Source organism: Ambystoma mexicanum, chromosome 1p (assembly GCF_040938575.1).
Source record: "Ambystoma mexicanum isolate Mex_15411 chromosome 1p, UKY_AmexF1_1, whole genome shotgun sequence".
Classification (NCBI taxonomy): domain Eukaryota; kingdom Metazoa; phylum Chordata; class Amphibia; order Caudata; family Ambystomatidae; genus Ambystoma; species Ambystoma mexicanum.
The window spans coordinates 105,042,437-105,070,036 of record NC_090921.1 but is presented as its reverse complement, the minus strand read 5'-3'; positions in this window follow the sequence as shown (position 1 = coordinate 105,070,036).

The window sequence follows — 27,600 nt, the reverse complement described above, 5'->3', positions numbered from 1 at the left end:
AATGCTACCGGCAGGACTAGCGATGTTGGGCCTGGGGGACCAGATAGCACTGCAAGTGCTACAACTACAAGAAGACGACGAACAACAACAGGTACAACAACCGGGCGCACAGGGGAGACGGAGGAGAAGGAGGAGGAGGAGGGCAAGGCAGGGTCAGCAAGGGCCACAAGCACTGCCACTACCACCACGCAGGCGGCCCGCAATCCCACGCCTCCGAGCCGATCCGTTCAACCTCACTGCTGAGCAGATCCACACCCTCTACCGTTTGGACCGGGACACCATAATCGCCATTGTGGACATGACACATGCTGACCTCGTGAGCATGATAGATAGCCCAACCGCCATCCCACCCCTACTGAAGGTGGTGTCTGCACTCCACTTCCTGGCCACAGGCACCTACCAGCACACAGTGGGACAGTTGCATGGCATTTCACAGCCACTGTTCTCACGGACACTCTTCCAAGTGCACGATGCCCTCCTGAAGCACGCCGACGACCACATCACACTACCACGCACGTACCAGGAGATTACCAACGCAAAAGTGGGATTCCATGCACTTGGCGGCATCCCGGGTTGCATTGGTGCCATCGACTGCACCCATGTTGAATTGGTTGTCCCACATGCCATGGAGGTCCAGTACCGCAACCGGAAACAATTTCATTCAATCAATGTGCAAATGGTGTGTGACTCCAACAAGATCTTTACGCATTGTTGTGCCAGATTTCCAGGATCTACCCATGATTCTATGGTCCTGAGGAACACAAGAATACCACGCTACATGGAGCGACACGCAGGGCACAGATCCTGGCTACTCGGTGAGTCTCATTCCATGCATGACATCGTGGCCCATTTGATGCGTCAATGACCTTGCAGGAGGGGGGGGGGGCTACTTAGCACTATCATTCCACTGACACCCTTTATTCGTCTCATACAGGTGATGCCGGGTATCCACTGAAGAGATGGCTCCTTACACCAATCCGGAACCCACAGAACGAGCATGAGGAGGACTACAACCATGCCCACTCACGTACCCGTGTGGTCATTGAACAGGCATTCGGCCTACTGAAGGCTCGTTTCCGCAGCCTCAGCAGGTCTGGCGGGGCACTCATGTACAGCCATGAGAAGGTTTCTAAGATGGTCATGGCATGTGTCATGCTGCACAACATGTGCATACGTAGGAATGTGCCCATGCCCCCTGACGCTGTACTGCATGCACCTGAAGATGATGATGATGATGAGGGTGGGGATGTGGAGGCACCTCAAGGAGTCCATGAGGCACAGGATGCACGTGCAATCCGACAGAGCATCATAGATGCATGCTTCTAGCAACCACGCATGGTGCCTATTACACGGAAAGGGGACCTGTGGCACTGTGTGTGTGTAGTACAGGCACATTGTGGACTGTACGCCTATGAAGGCCTCGTACGCAAATATCAATGTCCACACATGTCATTGGATGATAATGAGGTGCTGTATTGTTAATGTGATTTGATTTATACACCCTATGGACCCGCCACCCAGTGAAGCCCAACACACCCCCTCCACCCTACTACCCCCCCCCCCAACACCAGTGTCCAAATATGCATGCTGTCCGTGGGTAGACGCTATTGCAAGCCCCCTCTACGGGTATCAGGGGCACCCCTGCCCGTGGAGCGCAGGTTCCTGCCAGATCTGCGTTGGGGGCTGCCCTGGACGGAACTTGCCACGGATGATGTCTCTGCCTGCTCGCGTCCATGCATGTCTCTGAGGGTTTGTGAGAGCTCCGAGAGCACACGGCGCACAGCAGCAAGTTCAGCACAAACGTCTTTGGACGTCGCATGCAGTTCCCCCCTCAGGCTCTCGGTGCTTTTCTCCATTTGTGCTCTCAGGCTCTCGGTGCTTCTCTCCATTTCTCCCCTGAGGCTCTCACTACTTTTCTCTATTTGTGCCCTGAGTGTCTCGGTGGATGTTTCCATGGCTGCCCTGGAACCCCCGCATTCATTTGCATGGTCCTTGAGTAGCGTGGACACTTCCTGCTGTTGCTCGATCAGCAGGTCGAGGGACTGTTGCCTCTGCTGGGCCATGGACATTTGCGGTGGTGTGACAGGGGGGCTGCTCAACACATGTTGCCTTGGCACAGGACTTGTGGGGGTTGGCCAGTCGTCGTCTTCAGGGTGCCCCTGCGTGGTTTCGTCATGGTGTAGGGGATGGAACATGCAGGGGGATTGGGAAAGGTCATGGATGGTACCTACGTCGCCAGCACTGTTTTCCGTGTCGGAGCATGCTGGCATGACAGCTGTGTCACCTATGGTGCTGCTACCACCAGAGGCAGTGCCATCAGATACGTTCTTTGGGGGGACCTGTGGTGCTGGGGTTGTGGACTTGCTGGCTGCTGGGGTGCCTGTTGCAGTCCCCTCCAGTGTGCTGCCACTTGATTCCTGCTGCTGCCGTGTCTTGATCCTTGCACCTGAGGTGGAGGCTCTTGGGACGTTGGTCCTGGCCCTCTTTGCAGGCGTGCTGGTAGGGGTGTCCTGCAGCTCGTCGTTGGTATCGGACCCTGTGGTGGAGTAAAGAGGGGCGAGCGTTAGTTATGGGTCTGTCGGATTTGGAATGGCAACGTATCAAATGCATTGGGGTGGTACATGAGGCTGATTTGGGACTGGGCCTTGGAGGTGGTCTCATTTTCGTGTGGATTGAGGATGCATTCATTTGGCTGCCTGCAGTTAGGGGGTGCATGCTGCACATGTAGGGGTTGTTTATGGCATCTTGATTGATTTGTTTATTCATTCTGACTTTTAGAGGGCGCTGTCAGGGCAAAGTATGTATTGCACTATGGGGTCACATGGTACTGCACATGTTCGTGTTTTGTGGATTTCGCATTGTTTCTCTTGGCCAACCTACCTGATTCTCCGGATGTCGGCACTCCTTTCTCCATCCCTCCGACTCCCTCTATGCTCTCCATTCCTATGGTGGAGGCGCAGATATCCTCCCAGGGGGTCAACTTGATGGGCGACTCTGAACCCCCCCCGGTAGCTGTGGCGATGTTCCTGTTCGCAGAAAGTATGCTGCGTACGCGGATCCGCAGGTCGTCCCACCGCTTGCGACATTGCTGTGGCGTGCGGGGTGTTGTCCCCACCGCACTTACGCGCTGTGCCACCAGGGCCCATATGGCCTTCTTGTTGGCAAGGGCCGTCCTGGTCATTTGACTGGAGAAGACGACGGCGGCATTTTCCTGGAGGGTCTCGGTGAGCACGGTCAGTTCCTCTCGGGAGAAGTGTACCTGCCGCTTGCGATCACACGCTTTCTTGGCTACCTTTCCCATATTTATTTTTTTAACTGGGGTTGCTAACGGGTTGGGATGTGTGTCAGGGTCGGATTTTTAATGGTTGTGTTGGGATTCGGATTTTATAGTTGTGCGGCGTGCTGTTTCCCGTTCCGGCCACATGCTTTTACTTCCGTTTCCGTATATTTACGGTGCCCGTAATTTGCGGTGCCCGCTCGTTACGGTGACCGCTCATTACGGTGACCGCTAAGATGGGTGGCGGTATTGCACCTGGTGCAGCGTACGGCGGCGGTAAGGGCCGTTTTGGGGTCATTTCCGCCATCGCAGCCTTTCGGATTCCGCCATGGCGTAATGCTCGTGCCCGATGGGTCGTAATTAGCCGCACTTTGCTCCTTCGTGCAATGGCGGAAACGCTATTTACGCTGTTGCGGTCCGGTCAGTCACTTTCCGCCAGGGTCGTAATGAGGCCCATAGAGTGGAACTTGAAAGAAAACCAGAGAGTGATGGGTTCGAGAATGAGCACCCCACTAACTACTACAGCTTAGCTAGAGAGTGAGACCCAGAAATGCATGGGCCAGAGACTGAGCACAGCCCCTCATCCCACAACTGACATTTGCTCATAAAACAGGATTCCAATGGGCTTGAGACCAGGCACCCTTCAACTCTTACATCTAAAATAGAAAAAGATGGCAAGCATAAAATAGGCTGCAGGCCAAGATCCTCTTTTACAACCATAGATGCACTGGAAAGAGAGAGTGGTGGTTTGGAGAATGAGAATCCCACTAACTACTACAGCTGGGCTAGAAAGTGCGACCCAGAAATTCATAGGCTGGAGACCAAGCACAGCGCTTCATCACACAACAGACTTTATGTGGGGTGTAATCAAAGGCCCCAAACTAACGGAACTGAAGGGCCCACTAAAAAGAATGACCTGCCAGCAACAGAAACCTACAATCTGAAAACGGGCCTATTTAGACAAACGATGTGGGTATCTTTCTGCAGTGGAAATTCAGAGACAGCTCAAAAATAAAAATGTAATCTGAGTGCAAAGTGGAAAAGCACATCACTTTGCTTGCTGAGAAATAAAAGCAGCATTTTCACTGAAACTACCACCCATCAAAAGGGAGTGCACTGTAACAATTCAGACCCACTTGGCAGCAGAAAAAATGAACAGAAGATAATTAAAAAAATGTTTTTATTAAGGACTGAATGAAACAGCCTTATACTTTCAGCTGTCATCTTTAAAAAGTAAAACAATACTGCGTGAAAAGAAAGAAGAAATCCATTGATGCAAAGCAAAGTGAACCATGATCAGTAAAACACATAGTATGTCAAAGAAAATGCAATATGGGAGTTCCTCTCTGCCATGGACAAATGTTGGGGCTCTGGGCAAACTTCACAAAGGACTCCTCCACTGAAAGCCTGGTTTGTGCATTCCAACTGTTTAAAACTGCAATAAAATGTGGCCAGCCTGAAAGGTGTTGAAAACCAAGTGTCACCCAGACTTGGTGTCTCTGAAAGCTCTTTTCTGTGCACAGCAAATGTTTTATCTGGTGCATGACTGGAATGTGGGGAGGCGGAACTCTGTGTTGCCAAGGTCAAGAGATGCAAATGGCGCTGGGGACAGGAGGGTTAATTTAAATGGACTATTATCATGTATTCCTTTTTCTAAGAAACCAAAAGTCACATTGCTTTGATAAACATGTCATATTTTAGATAATTACCAGGCAATTTTGTTAAAATAAATTTCAACCACCTGCAACTTAGTGAATTGTAATGGTGAGCTAAAAGGTGTTCCTGGCTGTTATGAACATGTCCCGGATTTAAGAGTTAAGAAACTGGTGGAGGGTAAAATTAGGTATTTGGAGAGTAAATTACATGTTCATAATTATTATGCTTTCTGTGTACACTGCTTAAAATTGCCAGATGCACGTGCAAAATGGTACAGACCAGGCTGTCATTTTATTTAATTTGTTATGATTCACTGAATCGGAAATATATACATTATGGCAGTTACTAATAAAGCACAATGTTTTGATACAAAACTAAAACTTTCCAAAAAGCTGACATAGTAACAAAAGGGGATTTCAAAGGCAAGTTGCCATATGTCTGGTCCAAACTCTTAAACCAATCTTTAGGGAGAGGCTGGATTTGGGAGGAGAGAGGAGAATAACTGCCCAATCCTAGTTGCGAGAATTCTTGCAGGGTATCGCCCGATATTGTAAACTTGATGGTGCCATCACTGGTAAATAACGTGAATACAATATGAGGAAAGGAAGGAGCTGCTAAAACTTACTATCTGACAACCAGACAACCACAGGGAAACACCAAAAGTAGTTTGTAGCTGAAAGTGCATCCGGGTGGAGCAGTGCATTGCTGGAAAGGCCTGAGAGCTGACTGAGTTCTAGGGTGGAGAGTTGGAAAACATCCTTGAGAGTTGAATGACCAGACCCCTGACCTGTTGTTTCAGAGGGTCCTGAAATGCAGCTGTCATGCCTGAACTTTAAACAGAGGTTTTCAATGTATGTAGACTTGAACCCTTTCTGCAACCCAAAGGTGGGGGAATCTGCTGACCTTAAATCCTTTCCTGTATAGTGGGCAAGGGGGTGGGGGCGGTGTAGATCCTTAGCCTATTTAACTAAAAATATTAATTTAAATAATTCCCCTTGGTGGAACACCACAGGGGGATTTTTGTTAAAATTTGCAATTAACAAAGATAATTTCCAGTGTGCACTGAAAACTCTAGACTGTAATGTAATCGGGAAATCCTATTTTGCTTAACCCTGACTTCTTTTTGGAAGGGGGGTGTCCTTGTCCCTAAATTAAAAAAATCTCTAAACTGACAACTTGCCCAACCCAGGCCTTTAAGTGGGGGTGGGTTTAAAATGCAAAATTCTTGAATTATACACATTGTTACCATCCAGTTTCCCCAAAACAGGTGTTTAAGTGGTGGTGGGAGGCAATGGGGGGAGTCTGAAATCTAAAATTCTCAAATCATCCCAATGTTTACCATTCAGCTTCCCCAATACAAGCCTTTAAGTGGAAGGAGGTTCTGGAATCCAAAATTCTCAAATCATCCCAATTGTTACCAGCCAGCCTCCCCAACACAGGGCTTTAAGTGGAGGGGGGTCTGACATCCCACATTTTCAAATCATTCTAATTTTTTCCATTTTGCTTCCCCAACGCCTTTAAGTGGAGGGGATTCTGAAATCCAAAATTCTCAAATCATCCCAATGTGTACCATCCGGCTTCCCAAACAAAGGCCTTTAAGTGGAGTGGGTCTATAATCCATAAGGGTCTGAAATCCCAAATTATTACATCATCCCCATGTTTCTGTCCGACTTCCCCAACACAGACTAAAATAGAGGGGGGGGTGTCTGAAAACCCCACTGCTGAATCATCCTTCAGCATTGCAAATGTAAAGTGATTTTATTCAGGGACCCATTTTGATGATCATTTATTTTGAAATTTGTATAAAGTAAAATATTGTGATTTGAGTTTGCTCAACCAAATTGTGTGAGTTATTTACGTTATGTTAACAAGATGTTTATTGTGTTGTGCCATGGATAAAGTGGTGTGTGACATTTTAGTGTGATTTTCTATTACCTATCATCCAAATAAATACAAATATATTTCCTGTACAGCAGCCTGGTTCTTGGCTCAGGGGGAGGGATCCAAGAGGTATGATATGCATTACCAGACGAGGGAGGATAGCTCAGGGGCCATGCGTTTGTCTTGGAAGCAAGATACCGCGGCGCAACACAGGTTCAAATCCCGATCCCGTGCTTAGAAACCACATGCTGGTATTAAGCGTGGTATAAATGAACAATAACAGAAATAAATATGGCTGAATAAAGAACTGACATTAAACTGTTTATCGTGTAAGACCTAGATTGGGGAGGGAAGGAGCTCCTTTTGTTGAGAGTGACCCTTTCATCTCTTACATCTAAAAGACAAAAAGTGATCAAGCATAAAATAGGCTGGGGACCAAGCCCTTCTTTTACAACCAGAGATGAACTGGAAAGAAAGACCAGAGAATGAGTGCCCCAAATACTACTAAAGCTGAGCTAGAAACAGAGAGCGAGTGTTAATGTGCTGACGACTGAACTACCTTCTAATCCATACATATTGAGACCAAACCTAATCGCTAAGGCTGAACTGGAAAGGGAGACCAAGCATTGTTGGGCCGGCGACTGAATTCCACATCAGTGCCTATGGATTAACCAAACTGATCAGGGATTGAAAGGACAGAAAATATTGCCTATGCCCTGTCACTGAGATAGAAACAGAGACCAAGGGAAGTACGGTCCGGCGAGAAAATAACTCTTGTGGCTCCTGCTTCTCAAATGAAAAAAGAGACTGACAACTGAATGGTTGTGGAGACTCATCTCATCTATGTGATTATTGCGACCCTCACAATTGCGATGGCTGAAAATGCCGACTTTTCTTTTTTTTAAACCCCTTCACACCACATATATATATGCGGGGGGAGCCCCCCATCTTAATATTATATTCTGTACCCCCCCATATATACATGTGGTGTAAAGGGGAGGTCTAAATTGTCGTAATTGTGAGGGAGACATTTTGGTATGATTCTGACTCATTCAACCTTCCGTACAGGGTGAGCACAGGTTTTTCCGGCACTGTCCCGCAATTCTTCCCTTTGACCCCCACGTCCCCTCTCACCTACTTTGGGGAAAGGGAAGTTGACCACTGGCACACTCCGAACTGCTACTGCAAAGACTTTTTAAAGATTCCCATTTCACATGCATAATGCTCGTTTAGCAAGAATTCAACATAACAGCTACAAACATTATAACAGTTCGGCCATTTAATATTATCACTTAAGCTGGAACTCTCCCAATGTAGGGGTGGGCTGCAAACCCTCAACCTTCCAGTTAACAGCCACATATATTGACTGATTGTGCCACAGAGTCTGCTCAGGAAATTGTTATGTAGCAAGGCCTGGAATAGCTATCAGGGCAAAAAGCTCCTTTGTTTAACATGCTTACAGTCACAGTCAAATAAACACAGGGGATTGTCCACAGGGGAATGTCTGGAATTGTCACACCCACTATCTTGTACGAGTCACACCCCATTTCCCACTACTTAACAACATGGCAGCCACTGTCAGATTACAGTCCTACTTTTATATCAGTGGCTTGTCCCATTTTCTGTTGAAAATCTGGTCCCCTTACTTTCTGTGGCCATCCACGTTAAAATAATGAGATATTAGGGCGAAGCTCACCTTGCAGTTGCCTGCTCTGCAGACAAACAGCAGTCTAAAAGCTTGGTCCAGCATATCTGGCACCTTCCAGCAGCCCTATGCTTCTTGATAGACCCACGAGTAATTGCCACAAACTAACGTTGTGGGCGATGCGATTGCTTCAGGGTGACCACTTGACGTAATTTCAGCAAAATGCATTTGGTAGTGGAAGTAACATCACACAAAACACAGACATCCAGTGTCTGCCAAGAGTCCGGCCACAGACTGGAAACAGTAACTGACCAACACAAGTCTAACCAGAAGACACACAGAGGTTGTACCACTTCATGCTTTTACACTTGGACAAATGCACAGGGATTTTCTTGTCAATAGTGCACTTTGAACCATTGCACAGCAACCCACTCCTGTCAGTCACCCAAAGCCTGACTATCCACCAACCATCTTCACCACGGGCACCCCGCCATCCACTGTGAGTCGCTAATGGCCCTTTGTCAACAGCTTTAAATGTCTGGCACCCACTCCCGCCCTCCAACGCGTTACACCCCCAATGCCTTGCTCCAACACCTTCATGTTTACACAGTGCCACCCTCCAGCAACTTAAGTCTCCAGCATTCTCCAACACCATCAACCTCAAGCAAACAAACTATTTAAATCTCCAGCACCCTCCTTCAACACCCCAATAGCGTGAGTCTCAATTACACTCCTCAAACATCTTGTATCTGCATTAAATGGATTTCAACTCTCTTATAACACATTACGTCTTTACCATATATTCCAAAATCTGTAAGTCACCAATACAATATCTTAAGTCTCCAGTAAAAGCCTCCATAACATTGAGCATCAATCAAGCACACACCTCAAACCCAGAGCTGTGCCAGAGGTTATGAATGATTTGAAACCTTCCCGCCATCACTTTTCTGTTTTGCTTCTTTGGTAAGTAACGCACAGTTTTTTGCAGGTCAAAATAATTGCTGTTTTTTTAACATTTAAAAATGTAAACAGCAGCAGCAGCAGCTCCATGACATCACCGCTAGAAAAGGCACATTTTTTCATTTTCTTAGGTCCTTTGCTTAATGCCAGTTTATAAGCACCGAAACAGGAACTGAACCCATCTCGCACTGAATCATCTTGTTCTCAAAGCAGGTGCATTGCCCCTGAGCTATCCTTCAAAATTTATATTTCTTTTGCTTGAGGTAGCAATAGTTTGTTTCCTTCAAAGGCAGAGGGCAACTTCATGTAAATTAATTATCCAACCCTGTGTTTATCTACAATGTGCCATGCAGGTCTGGTTGATCTGGGTCTGGTCACACAGTTGTGGAAGTGAGAGGCAGGCCAAAATGGGGAAGGCCATGTAGGAGACCCCAGTCAGGACCACAGTTTTGTATCAGGGAGTCAACAGACACGGTGGGGGTGTGTTGTGTATGCAGATGGTCTGGGTCCCCCCTCTGGTAATAACAGGCAGGCTACACTGAAAAGTGGGAACACAATGAAGGCACCAAAGTCTATGTAGAAACCAGCAACAGATCTATTAAAGGAAGAAGAGTAAACTCATTGCCAACAGGATATATTAGACACACTGGATTAGCTAGGCACCCCCACTGGCATGGAAGCTGGGGGCCTTGGGAGTACCCTTGAATGTAAGGGGGAGACAGGACCCCAAGGGAGAAAGGGAAGGTTTGGAGAGGGAGTTGGAGACGGGTGCCGCTAGAGATAGTGAGAGGGAAAGAGAGAGAGAAAGGCAGGTTCCGAGAGGCACAGAGAGGGACACAGAGACACAGGGAGATAGGCACAGAGACACAGGGAGAGAGAGAGACACACAGGGGGAGGGAGAGGGAGACAGGCACAGAGACACAGGGAAGGAGACAGACACAGCTACACAGGGAGAACGAGAGAGACAGAAATTAAGGGAGCGGGAGAGGGACACAGACACACAGGTTAGTGATAGAAGTGTACCAAAAAAAGTAGTGGCACTGTGACTATGGAGGGGGACAGATTAGGAAGGAAAGGAGCAACACGCAACATATTTTTCAAGGGTTGCAGTCATGCTGGTTGACAGCCAATTGAGTTGAAATAGATTTCAGTTTAGCTGTAACTGATATCTGTGGTAAAGTGGAGAAGTATGCTTTAACTTTAGAAAGAACAGTTCCAGAATGTTGAAAATGGTTGCAAAAAGTAGTGCAAACAGCAAAACAGTAAAAGATAAAAGTAGTAGAGCACTGCTCCTGACCGTTCCTGCTCACTTTGACCACTGACTCAGGAAGAGATACAGAGACACAGGGAGAGGGAGACAGACACAGCGACACAGGGGGGGGGGGGGAGAAAGAGACAGAAACATAGGGAGAGGGAGTGGGACAAAGACACACAAGAAGAGGGACAGAGACACAGGAAGAGAGACAGACAGAAAGAGAGAGATAGTGAGACAGAGAGAGGCACAGGGAGAGAGAGGGTCAGAGGGGCAAGGCAGACAGGCCAGGTGTCCTACTGGTGGAAATATAGAGCAGGTTGAGGAGGAAAGGCGGGGAAGGATGGAGAGGGAAGACCTGTCGAAGGGGCATCCTGAGCTCTGCTGCCCCCGTCCGCACACCACAGTGAACAACCAAAAAGAGCACGGCAGTCCTTTTTTCACCGGCTTATGTAAGAATGCTGCTCCTCTCCACTCCAGGGCCGGCCTCTTACCCAGGCAAGTGTTTGTTTGGCTGTTGCCAGGACACAGTTTCATCGTTATAATTCCTCCAGGGCCAGCCCCCCTCCCACCAAGGCACGTGTTTGTTTGGCTGTCACCACAACAAGCTTTATTTGGTTTCTAATGGGAGATGGGACACAGGGTTGGACACACATTTTCAGGTATTCTGTGTGATTCCCAGATCAGGGAAGTTGAAATTATAGAGTGCTGGGTGGTTGGGGGCTCAAGGGGAGGTTAATTGCATGACTGGGGAATGGAGGAGGTTCCCAGAAAGGGTGCAAGAGGTCAGGGGCTAGTCTGGTGACTTGGCAGAGGGCAGGCTAACTACAGGGCATGGGAGAAGTGGCTTTCCTGAGCCCCCATCCATGATGGACAAATCAAGTGGAAACACTTTTTGCAGGGCTGAAAGAGGCTTCATGTCAGGGCAAAGAGGCGATAGAAATTATAAAATGGGGCAAGTGGGAGAAAGAGTTGAAAGGGGTTCCAGCCTGCTGCTGAGCAACAGGTAGAACTGGTTCTTGGAGGGATCTTGGCTTTGGCTCAACCCCTCCCCCCACACAGTGCAGGGGACACAGGGGAAAATAAATTTGGGAATAATAAGTCACCCAATACTTTTACTGCCATTTCCACGCAGTGCCTGGTAGGATAGGTGACAGAAGCCACTGGAGCACACCTCTCTCATCACAGGCCCAGTGGCTCACTTGATGTGCAAAGCAGACAATGAAAAACACTGATGAGATTTGCCTTCATGCTGTGCCGGTACTGAGTACTGAAGGCTGCTCTTACTCATTCCCAGCTAGCCAGACCTAGCCCCCATACCCTTCCTGTCGCTACAGTACCTGGTATGAGCTGCATGGACAGCCCCACCTCTGAGCTCAACCATTCCGGCATTCTTCACTAATGGACTGCCAACCTGTTAGTGATGGTGGCTTCATGGTTTTTCCTGCACCCCTGTTATTTCTCCAGCTAACGAGATCTAGATTCCAGATGAAAAAAGCTGGGGCACATGTTGCTGCATTTACAACTTAATTTTTCAGGTGGCACACAGATATATCTGCTCTTGGCACTGCCTCTTTGTCCAGTGGCCCAGGGGTCGCAAGGACAGGTCTAGGGGTAGCAGAGGAGGAGCCAGGGCAACCTGCAAATGACATCCTTGGGTCAGCAGGTGGCCTTAGGTAGCGTCAGAAGTCCCTTTCATCTCAATGAAGAGTCCAGAGAATGGTTCCAGTTGTCTGACTGTCTAAGGCTGAAACATATTGTCCAAGAAGAGGAGAAGGTGGCCCCAATGAACACTTCTGGAATGGAGTCACCAGAGGACATCTCTGCCATTTGTAATGTTCACAGCCCGCTCTTTCTGCAGCAGGGATGTCGCTAGTTCAGTGACTCCTGCTTGAGTTGTAGATGTTTCTCAGCAGCTAGAAGAAGCTTTGTTGGCATTTTTATGCTATCATGAATGTTTGCATAACACTTAGTCCTAGAGGTTCAGCATTTTCTTTAGGGCTCACAATTATGGATGGTAAAGGGTGTTGAGCCACTGGAATTTAAATGGCCATACCTCGGACCACATAGTATGATCAAACAGGGAAGCAAATTCTAGAGTTTCTTCATTCCAGAGTGGTGAATTGAACCACTAGCCCACAACTACTCTGGGAATTTCAAAACTAAGCAATTCCCCCAAAACCAGCAGTAATCGTCCCAATCGGCCAACTATATCATTGATTGAGTTATCACTCCACCGCTCCCCTGGTATAGACTTGAAGAAGTACAATACTGTACTTTTGATGAAGTATAATAAAGAAAAGCTATAATGCTCTTACCTTTGTAACGTACCGGTGCCTGATGAAGGGCTTTGCCCAAAACATGTCGAGTGGATATTTTTGGAAATATACTATGCAATTTGTAATAATATGAAGCACAGGTATCTACATACATTGGCTCAATTAACACAGTGCTGATTGTTTGGAATCTCAGAACTAACTGCCAATGCCCATGCAAAGATTGTGAAGGGACTGTGTCCATGGGAACGTTTTCGACAGAACTTTGAGGGCCTTGGTGGCCATCTTGAATGCGACCCTGAAGTTCACAAGTAGCCAATTTAATGGAGGGATAATTGTGTTATGTGTTTGAAGGAAACAATATGCCTTAGCAGCACAGCTGCTGCTTTCTGCACTGCCTGCATCATCCATGTGCCTTAGCACATGAACTGTTGCATCCACCCAGTTTATTTGCTACTCCTGGGGATTCGATATGCCTTAGCAGGACAGCTGCTGCATTCTGCACTAACTGCCTAATCGATACACCTTGGCACATGAACTGTTCCATCCACCCAGTATTTTTGTTGCTACTCCAGGGGATTTGATATACCTTAGCAGCACAGCTGGTGCATTCTGCACTGACTGCATCATTGATGCACCTTTGCACATGAACTGTTGCATCCACCCTGTTTTTTTGCTACTCCAGGGATTTGATATGCCTTAGCAGCACAGCTTGTGCATTCTGCACTGACTGCCTCATCGATGCGCCTTAGCACATGAACTGTTGCATCCACCCAGTTTATTTGCTACTCCTGGGGATTCGATATGCCTTAGCAGGACAGCTGATGCATTCTGAACTAACTGCCTAATCGATACACCTTGGCACATGAACTGTTGCATCCACCCTGTTTTTTTTGCTACTCCTGGGGATTCAATATGCCTTAGCAGCACAGCTGGTGAATTCTGCACTGACTGCATCATCGATGCGCCTTAGCACATTAACTGTTCCATCCAGCCTGTTTTTTGCTACTCCAGGGATTTGATATGCCTTAGCAGCACAGCTGGTGCATTCTGCACTAACTGTCTAATCGATACACCTTGGCACATGAATTGTTGCATCCACCCAGTATTTTTGTTGCTACTCCAAGGTATTTGATATACCTTAGCAGCACAGCTGGTGCATTCTGCACTGACTGCATCATCGATGCACCTTTGCACATGAACTGTTGCATCCACCCAGATTTTTTTGCTACTCCCGGGGATTTGATGTGCCTTAGAAGTACAGCAGCTGCTTTCTGCACTGACTCCCTCATCGATGCGCCTTAGCACATGAACTGTTGCATCCACCGTGTTTTTTTTGCTACTCCCACGGATTTGATTTTCCTTAGCAGCACAGCTGGTGCATTCTGCACTGACTGCCTCATCGATGCGCCTTAGCACATGAACTGTTGCATCCACCCTGCTTATTTTACTACTCCCGAGGATTTGATTTTCCTTAGCAGGACAGCTGCTGCTTTCTGCACTGACTGCCTCATCGATGCGCCTTAGCACTTGAACTGTTGCATCCGCTACTCCTGTGTATTTGACATGCCTTAGCAGGACAGTAGCTGCTTTCTGCACTGACTGCCTCATCGATGCGCCTTAGCACATGAACTGTTGCATCCACCCTGCTTATTTTGCTACTCCCAGGGATTTGATTTTCCTTAGCAGCACAGCTGGTGCATTCTGCACTGACTGCCTCATCGATGCGCCTTAGCAAATGAACTGTTGCATCCACCATGCTTATTTTACTACTCCCGAGGATTTGATTTTCCTTAGCAGGACAGCTGCTGCTTTCTGCACTGACTGCCTCATCGATGCGCCTTAGCACATGAACTGTTGCATCCACCCTGTTTTTTTTGCTACTCCTGGGGATTCAATATGCCTTAGCAGCACAGCTGGTGTATTCTGCACTGACTGCATCATCGATGCGCCTTAGCACATGAACTGTTCCATCCACCCTGTTTTTTTTGCTACTCCCGTGATTTGATATGCCCTAGCAGCACAGCTGGTGCATTCTGCACTGACTGCCTCATCGATGCGCCTTAGCACATGAACTGTTGTATCCACCCTGCTTATTTTGCTACTCCCAGGGATTTGATTTTCCTTAGCAGCACAGCTGGTGCATTCTGCACTGACTGCCTCATCGATGCGCCTTAGCACATGAACTGTTGCATCCATCCTGCTTATTTTACTACTCCCGAGGATTTGATTTTCCTTAGCAGGACAGCTGCTGCTTTTTGCACTGACTGCCTCATCGATGCGCCTTAGCACATGAACTGTTGCATCCGCTACTCCTGTGTATTTGACATGCCTTAGCAGGACAGTAGCTGCTTTCTGCACTGACTGCCTCATCGATGCGCCTTAGCACATGAACTGTTGCATCCGCTACTCCTGTGTATTTGACATGCCTTAGCAGGACAGTAGCTGCTTTCTGCACTGACTGCCTCATCGATGCGCCTTAGCACATGAACTGTTGCATCCACCCTGCTTATTTTACTACTCCCGAGGATTTTATTTTCCTTAGCAGGACAGCTGCTGCTTTCTGCACTGACTGCCTCATCAATGCGCCTTAGCACATGAACTGTTGCATCCACCCTGCTTAATTTGCTACTCCCGGGGATTTGACATGCCTTAGCAGGACAGCTGCTGCTTTCTGAACTGACTGCCTCATCAATGCGCCTTAGCACATGAACTGTTGCATCCGCTACTCCTGTGTATTTGACATGCCTTAGCAGGACAGCTGCTGCTTTCTACACTGACTGCCTCATCAATGCGCCTTAGCACATGAACTGTTGCATCCACCCTGCTTAATTTGCTACTCCCGGGGATTTGACATGCCTTAGCAGGACAGCTGCTGCTTTCTACACTGACTGCCTCATCGATGCGCCTTGGCACATGAACTGTTGCATCCACCCTATTGTTTTGCTACTCCCTTCCGCGGGATTCAAACCTCCGCCCTGCAGAATCTGCTCTACTCTCACATCCCATTGAGCTATCTTTCAGCAGTTGGCTTGCTGTTTCTTTCAGTAACCAGCGTGGGACATAAATCACATTCACTTTCCAGCTCATGGCCCTGCTCCTGCAGAGATTAGAGCATGCCTTCTGCATTTAGGAACCTGTAATTGCTGCAGGAACCAATGTGTGTGTAATAATGGGTGGGAGGGTTGGCTTTAGTCTTTGGCATGTCCCTTAAGAGGTCTGAATGGTGGGTGATTAGAAAGGGGGTAGTGTGTGAAGCTGCTTGCTGTGTGGGGCCATGGCCCGCATTATCAGTTTGCCAGTATCCTGCCGGTAAATGGACCTACCGTTACTGGCACCTGATATGCTAGAATCACTGGCTTAATACAGGTGCCGGTAACGGTAAGTAAAACCCATTTCATAGAGTCCATAGGACTCCATAGCAGGATTTCCGACTCTTGGCTGAAGGTCAATCAGGCTACCCCTTGGGCCAACCTCTACTCGGCCGGACCAGAAACATGCCGGTAAACGGAATTTTCAGCACGTTAATTCTGGACCGACGGAGATGTAATGAGGACCAATGACTAAAGGTAATGGTGGCCGTTTATGATACATTGGGCCTCATTACACGGTAGGCGGTAGCCATGGCGCTATTAGTGCCATGGCTACCCTCTACCGCCGTCGGAGTCCGGGTTCCCGGAATAGGGACTTACCGGTCTATTCCGACCTTTGCGGGACCGGTAAGTCCCATTCCGGGAACCATTCCCCATTCCCATTTTAGCCGCCATAGGGCTCAATGGGAATGGGGAAGGAGCTAATAATGGTAACGCAATTTGCGGTACCGTTATTACCTCTGAGGTCCCTCAACGGGAACCGTCCATAATGCCTGGGCAGACCACACGTTAAGGACGGGACCGGCTGAGGGACCTCGTAGTAGGGCGGTAGGGGATTACCGGCACTGGTGCCCTTACCGGTGCCGGTAATCCCCTACCGCCTACCGTGTAATGAGGCCCATTTTCTTTCAATGTATCTTTGTCTTTGTAGTCTAGTTGTAAAGCACAGTAACAGGGCGCAGTGGAGAAAAAGCCAGGACCAGCTAATGGGTTTGTTTAGTTGGGATACTTTACATTTTTTTAATTTTATTGTTTAAAGCATGTGCCTAGCTTGCTAGCAGCGGAACGGTGCATAGAGTGTGGGCGGCTGGCATTTGGGCTGGCATCTTTTAACAGTAGCGCAGTACTGTGAGGCTCTGCTGTGGCGAAAGTGTACGAAAAGAAGTAGTGGAACTATGTTGCCTGCTGGCCTGCCCCCGCTCCCCATAACCTCCATCGCCACGCCCCCTTCCATGTGCAATGCAAACCCCCATACAAACACGCCTTCTTTTTAAGAGAATGTTCAGCGCAGTGCACGGCAATGCAGTTTAAACTTCTTCCTACACTTGTATTTTAAAATTAAACCATTTTCCTTTTAAAATAAAAGTATAGGAACAGTAAAACCTTTTTTTAAAGTAGAGGAGTTCCGCTTCCAACTGCTCCTACCCACTTCGACCACTGGGCCTGTGCATCGGTACATGCATTCATTGGAATGATTCCTCAGGCAGGTGTTGTTGAAAGAGCCATATTTTAAGAGATTTGTGAAATTGGAGACTTGTGGGGCATTCTGTGCTGACACCGGAATCGAGTTACAGAGGTTTGGTGCATGACGAGAGAAAGATTGTATGCGGGTCCTCTCTTTGCGGCCGAGTTGTGATTCAAGCCGGTTAGTCGATTTGCTGTGCGAGGAGCAGTTACCACCAAATAAGTTGAGTTTAGCCGCCAGGCAAGCTGTTGTGCTACTCGGGATGCTTTATAGAGGATACATGCAGTATCAAACAGTATCCTGGCTTAGAGTGAAATCCAATGTAGTTAGCATAGGATGGGGGTAATTCGATCAAATTTCCATGCTCCCATAATAAGATGTGCTACAGCATGGTGGACTGCTTTTAGGGAAGCCACATGAGCTGTTGGGAGCCCTGTCAGGACAGCATTTCCCCCATTGATGTGCAAGACCACAAGGGCCTGCACTCCGTTCCAGAAGACCTGCAGTGGGATTAAGGGTTTGATTTTTTTCGAAGGGTAAAGATTTTGAGCCAGGTTATTTGGGCCTTCTTGGCTATGTGTTTCTGGAAGGACAGATTGCGGTCAATGGTGAAGCCTAAGGAGTTTTCTGAGTCTGAGCGTTCTGGATCAAATCCTTCTAGACGCATATTATTGAGCCATTGTTGGACAAGTTGTTTTTTAGTAGGAGGCCCAATGAGTAGGGATTCAGTCTTTGATGTGTTTAGGTTGAGGCAGGCAGTTGATATCCAGGACTGGATGATGGCTAGGTAATCGCGCAGACAAATGATGCCCTGCGTGCTATTTACTCTCATGTTCAACTGAGTATCGTCTGCGTATTGGTGGATGGCTATATTGGGATCTTTAAGGAGAGTGCCCAGAGGCTGAATGTGAAGGTTAAAAAGGATTAGTGAGAGGATAGATGCTTGGGGGACTCCGCAGGACACCTGGAGTCAGTTAGAACGCAACAAGTTGATCTGGACGGCCTGGTGTCTGCCGGAGAGGTAGGAGGTAAACCAATTTAGGACAGATCCAGAGAATCTCCTCCGGTCAGCACGGAGGGAGAGAAGGATGCGGTGGTCAACGGTGTCAAATGCAGCTGAGAGGTCAAGGGGGGCGAGGAGGCATGAGTCGCCCTTAACCAGGATTTGGAGGACATCATCCACTACCTGGATGGTGGCTGCCTCGATGCTACACTTTGGGTGGAACTCTGACGGATAGTCATTAAGGACATGGAGCTGTTCAGTTCTGGAGAGTAAAAACTTCTTTTTACAAGATTTTTCCAATAAACAGGAGGTTTGTAATGGGCCTGTAGTTGGCCAGGTCGTCTGGATCTAAGATTGATTTTTTTTTTAAATAGGTTGTATGAGACCAATCTTGATGGTGTCTGGTTTTGGGGATAGAGGTGTGTGGTTATGGGGTCAGTGGAGAGCACGAAAGAAGGAGTGGGGGAGTGGGGAGGGCTTTCCAGCAGCGTACATAGTTCCACTACTTTTTTGTACACTTCACCCGCATTTTGCATTTGAGCTGATGTGTAACAACGCTGCTGCACCTTAGCATTTGAGCTGCAGTGTTCAGCCCGAGCTGTATTCTTGAAGGCACCTTAGCATGTCAGTTGCTGCATTCACACTAACAGCAAAGGCCAGGGGTCTGAAACCTTTGGCTCTCCAGATCTTTTGGACCCCCAACTCCCATCAGCCCGAACCAGCATAGTCAATGGTGAGGAACCATGGGAGTTGCAGTCCAGAAAACATGGAACGTGAAGGTTGGAGGCCAATTGCATAAACTCTACTGCATTTTGCTCTAGGTACATCCTCTGTGCATCTTAGCATTGAGCCTTTGTTTCCGCCTCCAGCTGTGAATAGTCACGTGTAGTGCTTTCCTCAAACTCTGCATGCCTTAGAATAAGTGCTACTGCATTCTGCACTGGCTGCATGCAGCCTCCTCCATCAAGCACGCAGGGAGCTCTGCACAAAGGCATTCTTATAGACCACCTGTGTCTGGATCCTTTGCACTGTCACACAAAGGCATACTTGCCAACATGACCCATTCCAATATATAGGTGCTTACCCAGTCCTGTTTTTTCCTTTGCATTCTGGGATTTGTAGTTCCACCTTTCCCATTTAAAAACCTGGACTACAAGTCCCAGAATGCAAAGAAAATACCAGGACTGGATAAGCACCTACCGATTGGAATGGGTCATGTTGGCGAGTATGCAAAGGGAGGCCAGAGGTTTACACGGGGAGGGGTAAGAGGAACAGGCGAGGTTATCCAACAAGCTGTGATTGACTTCTGCCCATCACTCCTGGTTAATGCAGGGATGGACATGCAATAGCAATGTCCCCTGGTTCCAGGGTCATTATGATCTGATGCAAGCCCCTAAGACAAAACAACCTAATTGGTACAGCTATTGTGTGCCTACGTTCTGACCACATTTAAGGACACCTAGGTCATGTTGCGGGGTCACTGATAGTGAGTGAACACAGGTGCATTGAGACACTACAATCACGGGATCTGTCCAGTTGGGAATGGACAAATCGTAGGGGTTCTTTAGGCTACATGGGATGAGAGGCCTTGCATTGTAGCATCCTGCTGTGTCCCTCCTCTGTCGTCACTGATTCTCTATGTGATCTAGCCTTATGGGATGAATCCTGTAGAGTCCTCACAAAGACCCTACTTCAAGTCTCCTCCAAGGTGGCCAGGGTAGGCAGACACTTCCTGATCCTGACCCTGTGGGTGGTATTAGCGGGTGGAGCACCTGGGAGGAGCAGGGCACCAGGGGAGAAGGAGGACTCCATTGGGTGAGACGCAGTATTTATCTTCCTCAGGGAAGGAAATGTCAGCGATACCAAATATGTAATGGCTTGCTGTCGGAGAGAACCATTAACCTCCCAAGTTAACTGTATCAATGAGGGTGAAACCAATAATAACAACTTTCTGCTTGGGAAGGAGAAAAGCCCTTTTGAGATCATGAATATTCATAGAAGTGAATGCCCCCATAACTCCCAGGAGACTATTATAGCAGAATCCATAAATATTACCAACTTAAACTCTGAAAATCATAATTCCTTGGTAAAAACAAAATCCTTCATTTGATTCTTACAATACTTCTTTCAGGTAATACAAATAAGGAGAGAAATAAACTAGATATTGATGTTTTCCTTAGAAAAATGTATCTTTTTTACTATGGACTCCAGGTCCCACAATTCCCAAAGTAATGGGATGTAGAAGAGGGCTGCAGAGGAAAGAGACTGCAAGGTGCAGCCTCTTCGGGTCAATGACCCACACCTGAGGGATACTGGGGGGCATAAATGGCACAGGTACCTCCAGGTAAGGAAAGGCCAAGGAGAAGGAAAGTAGCAGCAGGAGGTGGAGTGGTTGTGGAACGTCCATGTGGCAACAGAAGCTGAAGTTTGAGGAGAGCAGAAACGCTGGGACCACCATCAGGAGCCGAACGGATGCCGGTCCTGAAGAGGTCTCTTCTTGTCAAGACCTTGATTACAGAGGATGCGCCGCGAAGAGCAGCGGGTTTGCAGCTTTCCTTTGAAAGTCTCACCTGCAGAGGTTGTGCAGCAGAAAGCGCACAATTTGAAAGCTTTCCCTGTTGTCAGCCGAGTTCCGGTGGCAGGCGAGCACCGATGGACTGTGGTAGTCAGGAGAGCTCCTGATTCGACTTGCGCGGGCCCGCGGGCAGCCAAGAAGTAGAGGAAAGCAGAAGCAGAGGACCTGGAAGAAGCGAGGAGAACAGATGTGCACGCCTGACCTGGTGAGTTCACTAAGTAATTGTAATCCCGGAGCACTTCATGATATCATATGATAAGATATGGCATTTATAACGCGCCTATACAGAAGTGTTTCAAGGCGCGACTCATAACTGCCCACTTGCCAGTTCTTGGTGCCTTGTGCGCTCAGACAATATACACAGAGTGAAATGGAAAGAGAAGCGCATGTTTGAATACCCAAGTGACATAAAGCCGGCAAATCATTCTTTATGAAACCAAGAAGGTGGAAAAATATTAACTTTACTATCGGACCAGCTGGGTGTGATTGTAGAGGTGTGAGACAGATTAAAAGCCAGCAGCATGAGAGGGCAATAATTTGAACAAACATCTATTACCCAATCCAGAAGAGAAGTGTACCAAAGCTAAGTGAAGAGAACAACCATTGCCAAAGTCAAGAGAGGGCAATTAAGACTCTGAATGTTTGTAAATGATATTGCCCATATACAACGAAGCAAATAAGAGTAACTGGCTTAAACAGACATTGCCAAAGCCAAAGAGTTGTAAGAGTGGGAGAGACCAGTTGTCAGCAGTTGGTTAGCATGGAAGTGGGAAAACAAGGGTGGCAGGAGGGCTGCCCTTGTGGCTGGAACTACCCAGAAGGAGTGGAGCATGACCTGCATTGCATCAGGCAACCACCAGAGTGTCATAAACAGCACCAGTGTGTTTCTTATTTTCTCAGAAGAAGTCCTTAAGTGGATGTTGTGAAGCTACAGACATTTCAAATGTGTTGAAGAAGCTAACCTTTGCCACAGAATTACTTGTAGTTAGTGGTGTTATTCTGTCCTGACAGGAGAGTACACCAGGGCAGAGAACATTGTGGTAGTGAGCCTGACAGGTGAGTGGACCAGGTGGAAGTCGCTGAAGTACTGTGGTGTGGTTAAAGGTTTTGAAGAAGAGGGGGAAAAACCAAAAAGATGTATTGTTGAACTGTTACTGAATCATCCTGACAGATTAGTAGTACTGAAGCACGTGTAGTGTGAACTGCAGCAGAATTGTCTACAAATGTCAAAACACGTGTTTTGTGAACTGTTGAAGAATTATCCTGACACAAAGCAGTTGTTTGTTGGTCCCAATGACCGAAATACAACATGGCCGTCATGACCTCTGTGTGTAACTAATATGTAACTTGCCTGCAGGCCACTTGTTGGGGTCATGAACTGAGACCTTGTCCTTCGCTGACCTGTGTGTAAAGCATAACTCGCGCCAATGAAACTAATCCGCGAACATATGTTAAGAACAATGTATCCAAATAATGAACTAAGAACACTTGTTTAACTACATTGTATTTATGTATGAGAAGACCTTTATGAGAAATCCTAAAATACACTGTTACCGTGTAGGCTTGTTGGCGAATGTATTAAAGGCAATATCTATGCTTATAGTGATACGAACTCGGCATGAACACTAGATCAGTAATGTATTAGAGGAATATTAACCCAAAGTAGGGTTGGACATCATGTTCGTATAAAAGAGCAAAGAATTCTAATGTACAGCGTCTCTCATTAAGCACACTGAAGCACGCTGGAGTTCGTTGTGTTGTACTGAGGGCCGAGAGCTATCTGTTACTTTTCTCTGAAAACTGTTCAGTATAAAATAAAAAGATCTTTGTATGTTCCTTTGTAACCAGTGTTCGGTGTATTTCCTTTTGGGGTACTCAGCCTCGATATTTTGATTTTGTTTTCACAAATATGCCAATATTTGTATGCGTCATTTAGTACTTAACAATATCTTTTTAACAAACAATCAGTTCAATATAGCAATAGAGCAATTTTCTTTGTACACAAAAAGAATTTAATACAATTTCAAATACAATACTAAAAAGTAAGGTTCAATTTCACCAGTAAATTACATTGCAGTTTTCCAAAGAAAGAAACTTCACAATATTGGAATAATTCCGTCCTTGTGTAAGTTTGTTCATGAGCAGTAACAATTCCCAAAAATAACATTCCCTCGATCCTGATTCAAATCAGTTTACAATCGTGGTTACAGTTAATTTAGTTAACAATTAGCCAACGTGTTTCGGATAGTCCATCCATCATCAGGGCTTGTATAGCATAATGTTCTTGCTTGTAGTGTCAGTTCACATTCCTCTGTGTGCCTAAAATGTACAATACGTGTTTTAGTATTTGTGATTTTGTATACATCTTTTTAAACTCATTTTTGATGTCAAGAGTGACTGACCTCCAATTGTTCTCCATCACTCCAACACTAAATAGTCTCTCGGGTTCGTAAATTACCCAATTAATTCTCAGCTCACACTGTATGGTAGCCTCCATAAAACAACATAAACCATTACAATAATGACATAGCCAACGGTCTTATTCAGTCCACCCCAAAAGGGATATACATGGGGTATTTGTAGTCTTCCTCGTTTATCTAAATACATGCACTAAAACTGACCTCCAGTGGTATTTTGTCAAGCCCACTCCAATGTTTTTTCCTCCGTTAGTCTGGTTAGCAGAAACTCGTCTCTCACTGTGTGTGAGCCTAACAGAGATGATACAAAGCATCGTATCAGTGTCATTTCCAATGGCACTCTTTAACTATGCCAAAACACGCTCGCCATGTTCTGTTCCGGAAAGTAGGAGGTCAATTGACCCCAGTAGAATGCAAAGAGGTTACCTGTTGGTAACAACAGGGTAGAGTGGTATATGTTCGATTTGGTCTCCATGGGCCAGGAGATGATACCCTCTTCACCTGAAGTTATCTAATTTTGTTTTGAATATTGTGAACACTGGGAATATCTATGATATGATATTTTATTTCTATCACGCTCGTACACAAGTGATTCAGCGTGCGACAAGGCAAGGGAGGGGATAAGGGGAGAACACTACAACGATCTTACTTGGCCCAGTGACATTGAAAACGCGCAAGTGCATGACACATAAATCATCAAGAAGTACAGTAGTGCCCCTCTATGTATATTTACCTTGCTCTATCCTCTATCGTAATGTGTAATATGGGGCCACCTTATAAATAATTTCTGGGGCCTGTTTTGGTTCCCAGTCCACTCCTGTCTCTTGCCTGCTCTTCTGCCCAGGTCTATCGGCGCTCTGTCGCTGGCATTCTGTGTGATGACAAATGGTGCCTGTCCTCCTGCCCCCATACTTCCGTCTACACCCAGTTCTGTCACTGACTCTGTACATTCACAACCAGGCCCTGTTAAGTTCTCCACCTCCCCCTCCCACCACAACCCTATCCACAGACTGTCACTCTTTGTAACGGCAGGCAGTGTTTGCTCATACCTGCGTGTTAATCAACTCCCTCTTCACAGGCGGACCGGCCCCCATAGGGGGCGCTAGAGGGACAGTCTACATAGCGGGCTGTCCCCTCTGGCCTCCACGTTCCGGGGGATGGTCAGCCTCTACTGTTCCTCCCCAGTGGAGGAGGGAGAGGCGTCCCCCATGGCCTGACTTCCGGGTGGGCTGCTGGAGGATGCTGGGAGTCGGTCTCTTGTCCAGCAGCCCCCGCCGTGTGTTGATCCCCACCCACCCACACCCTATGCTTTTCTGTGTGTCAATTTACTGTTGATAAGAGTTAAGTAACAAAGTATATGGAATGGAGTTAGAACAGGGTCCTGTAATCATGGTGAGGCGTTCACATCTCTCAAGGAGTGCAGTGTTGATGTCGTAATAATTTTGTAATCTGTATAAGTATGATGGTATTGTGCTGTAGTATTTTGTTTCTAATTTTCTTTTTCTGTCACAGGCGGAGTGTCGGGCAGTCCTAGCCAGTGAGGGATTTTCACGCTGCGGCTTCCGCAGTAGTGGTTCAGGATTGCCGGGTCCGAGCCAAATCCAGCGACGGGCACTGACTCACCTTTTAGGGCTTTAGGCTTACAACACTTTTGTCAGTGCTCCAAAGTGTCCCACTGGTAGTAACCAGTGTCTGACTGGTAGTAACCGGAAGCGGAGTCCGCTTGTGCCTTTAGCAAAAAGGGATGACATGGTTCACCCTTTTAATGTAATATATAGTATGTGGCTGGGACCGTCCCGTTTTTATGTCTGTTCCAAAAATAAAACTGTGACCTTGTTTCTTCCAAATCACCCTACAAAGTTGTATGTTGTTATTTCATGATGTGATTGTAATACACTGGCCACAGGAGGTGGGGGTGGCCAACAGGGCAGGCCTTGGGGGCAGCAGGGCCCTGGGTGAATTGGCACCCCCACATTCCCCTGCGGGCCCCTGGTCAACACAGGGCAGGGTCAGAAAGTGCCACTTTTTAGTTTATTTATGATATGAATAGAGTGCATCAGCGCCTTGTTGTTGAATGCGCTCTGCCGCCGCGGGCACTTTTGGTAACAATGAGGTGCCTGCCACGCCTTCTGCCACTATGCTTGCTCGGGGGAGCCCTTGAAAGACTCCCCTAAGCTGGCGTGGTGGGGGGCTAATGGCACCATTTGTTGTTGAAGGAGCCCGCGGCGGAGGGGCGCATTTGGTGACAACCCTAATGTCATTGAATGCCCCCACCGTCGTGGGCGCGTTTAATAGCAACGGCCCAGCTGCCGCGCCTTCTCCCGCTACGCCAGCTCGGGGAGCACTTGAAAGACTCCCGTGAGTTGGCGCCGCAGGGGCTAATGGCGCCCTGGGGGCGTGGTGCCCCGGGCGGTCGTCCAGCTAGCCTGCCCTAAGGCCGGGCCTGGTGGCCAACGGGGATCTCCCCGTTATGCCACTGACTTTGTGTTCACAGCCAGTGACTGCCCTGCGCCCCACCACCCGCAACTCCAGAGTCTGTCACTCTGGGGTCGTGCTTGCTCACACCTGGGTCACAATCTACTCCCAGCACTGCCACGGACACTCTGTGTTAACACCCAGTTCCTCTTCTGCTCCCCAACGCCACTCACCCCAACTGCAGATTATTTCACTCTGTAGGAGAATCTACTCCCAGCTCTGCCACGGACATTGTGTGTGTTCGTAACCAGCGCCTGCTCCCCTCCACCCCCAGCTCCAGATTGAGTCACTCACAGCTACCCCTTGCATGCTCAGACCTGGGTCTCAATCGGATCCCAGCACGGTCACATTCGCCATGTTTTATTTAGTCCATGTCAGTCCCTTTCCGTCAGTCCAGCCGCAGCTCTGTGACTGACTGTGTGACCTCAGTCTAATCCTGGCTCCGCCGCTGACTCTGGGTGTGATTCTAGGCTGCCCCTTCTGTCTAGTTAAGGCAGTGGCACTGATCTCAAGTAAAACTATATTGTGCATCGACCAGCGACAAACCCATAATCTGTTAACAACAACACAAGTAGATTGCATGGATCAATCACTCCAAGAATGGCAAATGGCGGGAAAATGTAAAAACATGAATAAAGGCGGCTGCTAAGAATCGCGCTGCGCCCCTGAGGAGGGGTGCTGACGCCAGCATTTGCGGGGCTCGTGGGGTGGGGGGGAGGGGGAAAAGAGGCTCACTGTTTGCCCCAGAACCCCCACCGGCTGCATTTGTCCGCAGGGATGTGCGTTGGGGGGCTGGCCGGGTCAGTCAGCAGGGGGGGTGTAGTGCGCGCAGCGCGGGGTGCCATGGAAATCCACACATATGTCCACCCCCGGCCTGGCATAATGAGGGGTGTCAGGCCGCTCACTCAGGCCATGATTGATGAGGCAGGCTCCGCTGAATAACAGCGCATGGGATGTGTGTTTGAACAGAGCTGGGTTGGCACAACTGCTGAGGCCGCTGGTCCCGCAGCCAAGGAAAAGCCGCAGGGTTCCCCAACTTCCCAGCACCCCTGGGGGCGGACAGGTCATATAAAATTAACCCCTATTGGCCCGGTCACTTGGCAGTGATGGATTGCGCCTTGTCCCCAGCAAGAGGGCTCACAATAAGGGCTTGTCTCGGCCACTTGTGCGTGGTTGGGGGGCTTCCCCCACGCCCCCACAAAGGGAAGCTATGAAATGGAGGGGGCGGTGCTTCACATGGAGCGGTGACGGGCAGCTGTCAATCAGAAGATGGCTGCATAAGCAAACTCTAGAGAGGCACCAGGGCGTGACCCTCAAGAAGACGAAATGCAGCCGATACCGCGTCTACTGATATATCAATATGGAATAAAGGCCCTGGACATGTCTATCCTTCCATCACTGCATCGCTGCATGGAATAAAGGCCCTGGGCACGTCTATCCTTCACACTCACTACATCGCTGCATGGAATAAAGGCCCTGGACACGTCTATCCTTCCATCACTGCTTCGCTGCATGGAATAAAGGCCGTGGACACGTCTATCCTTCCATCACTGCATCGCTGTATGGAATAAATAACCTTCCATCACTGCATCGCTGCATGGAGTAAAGGCCCTGGACACGTCTATC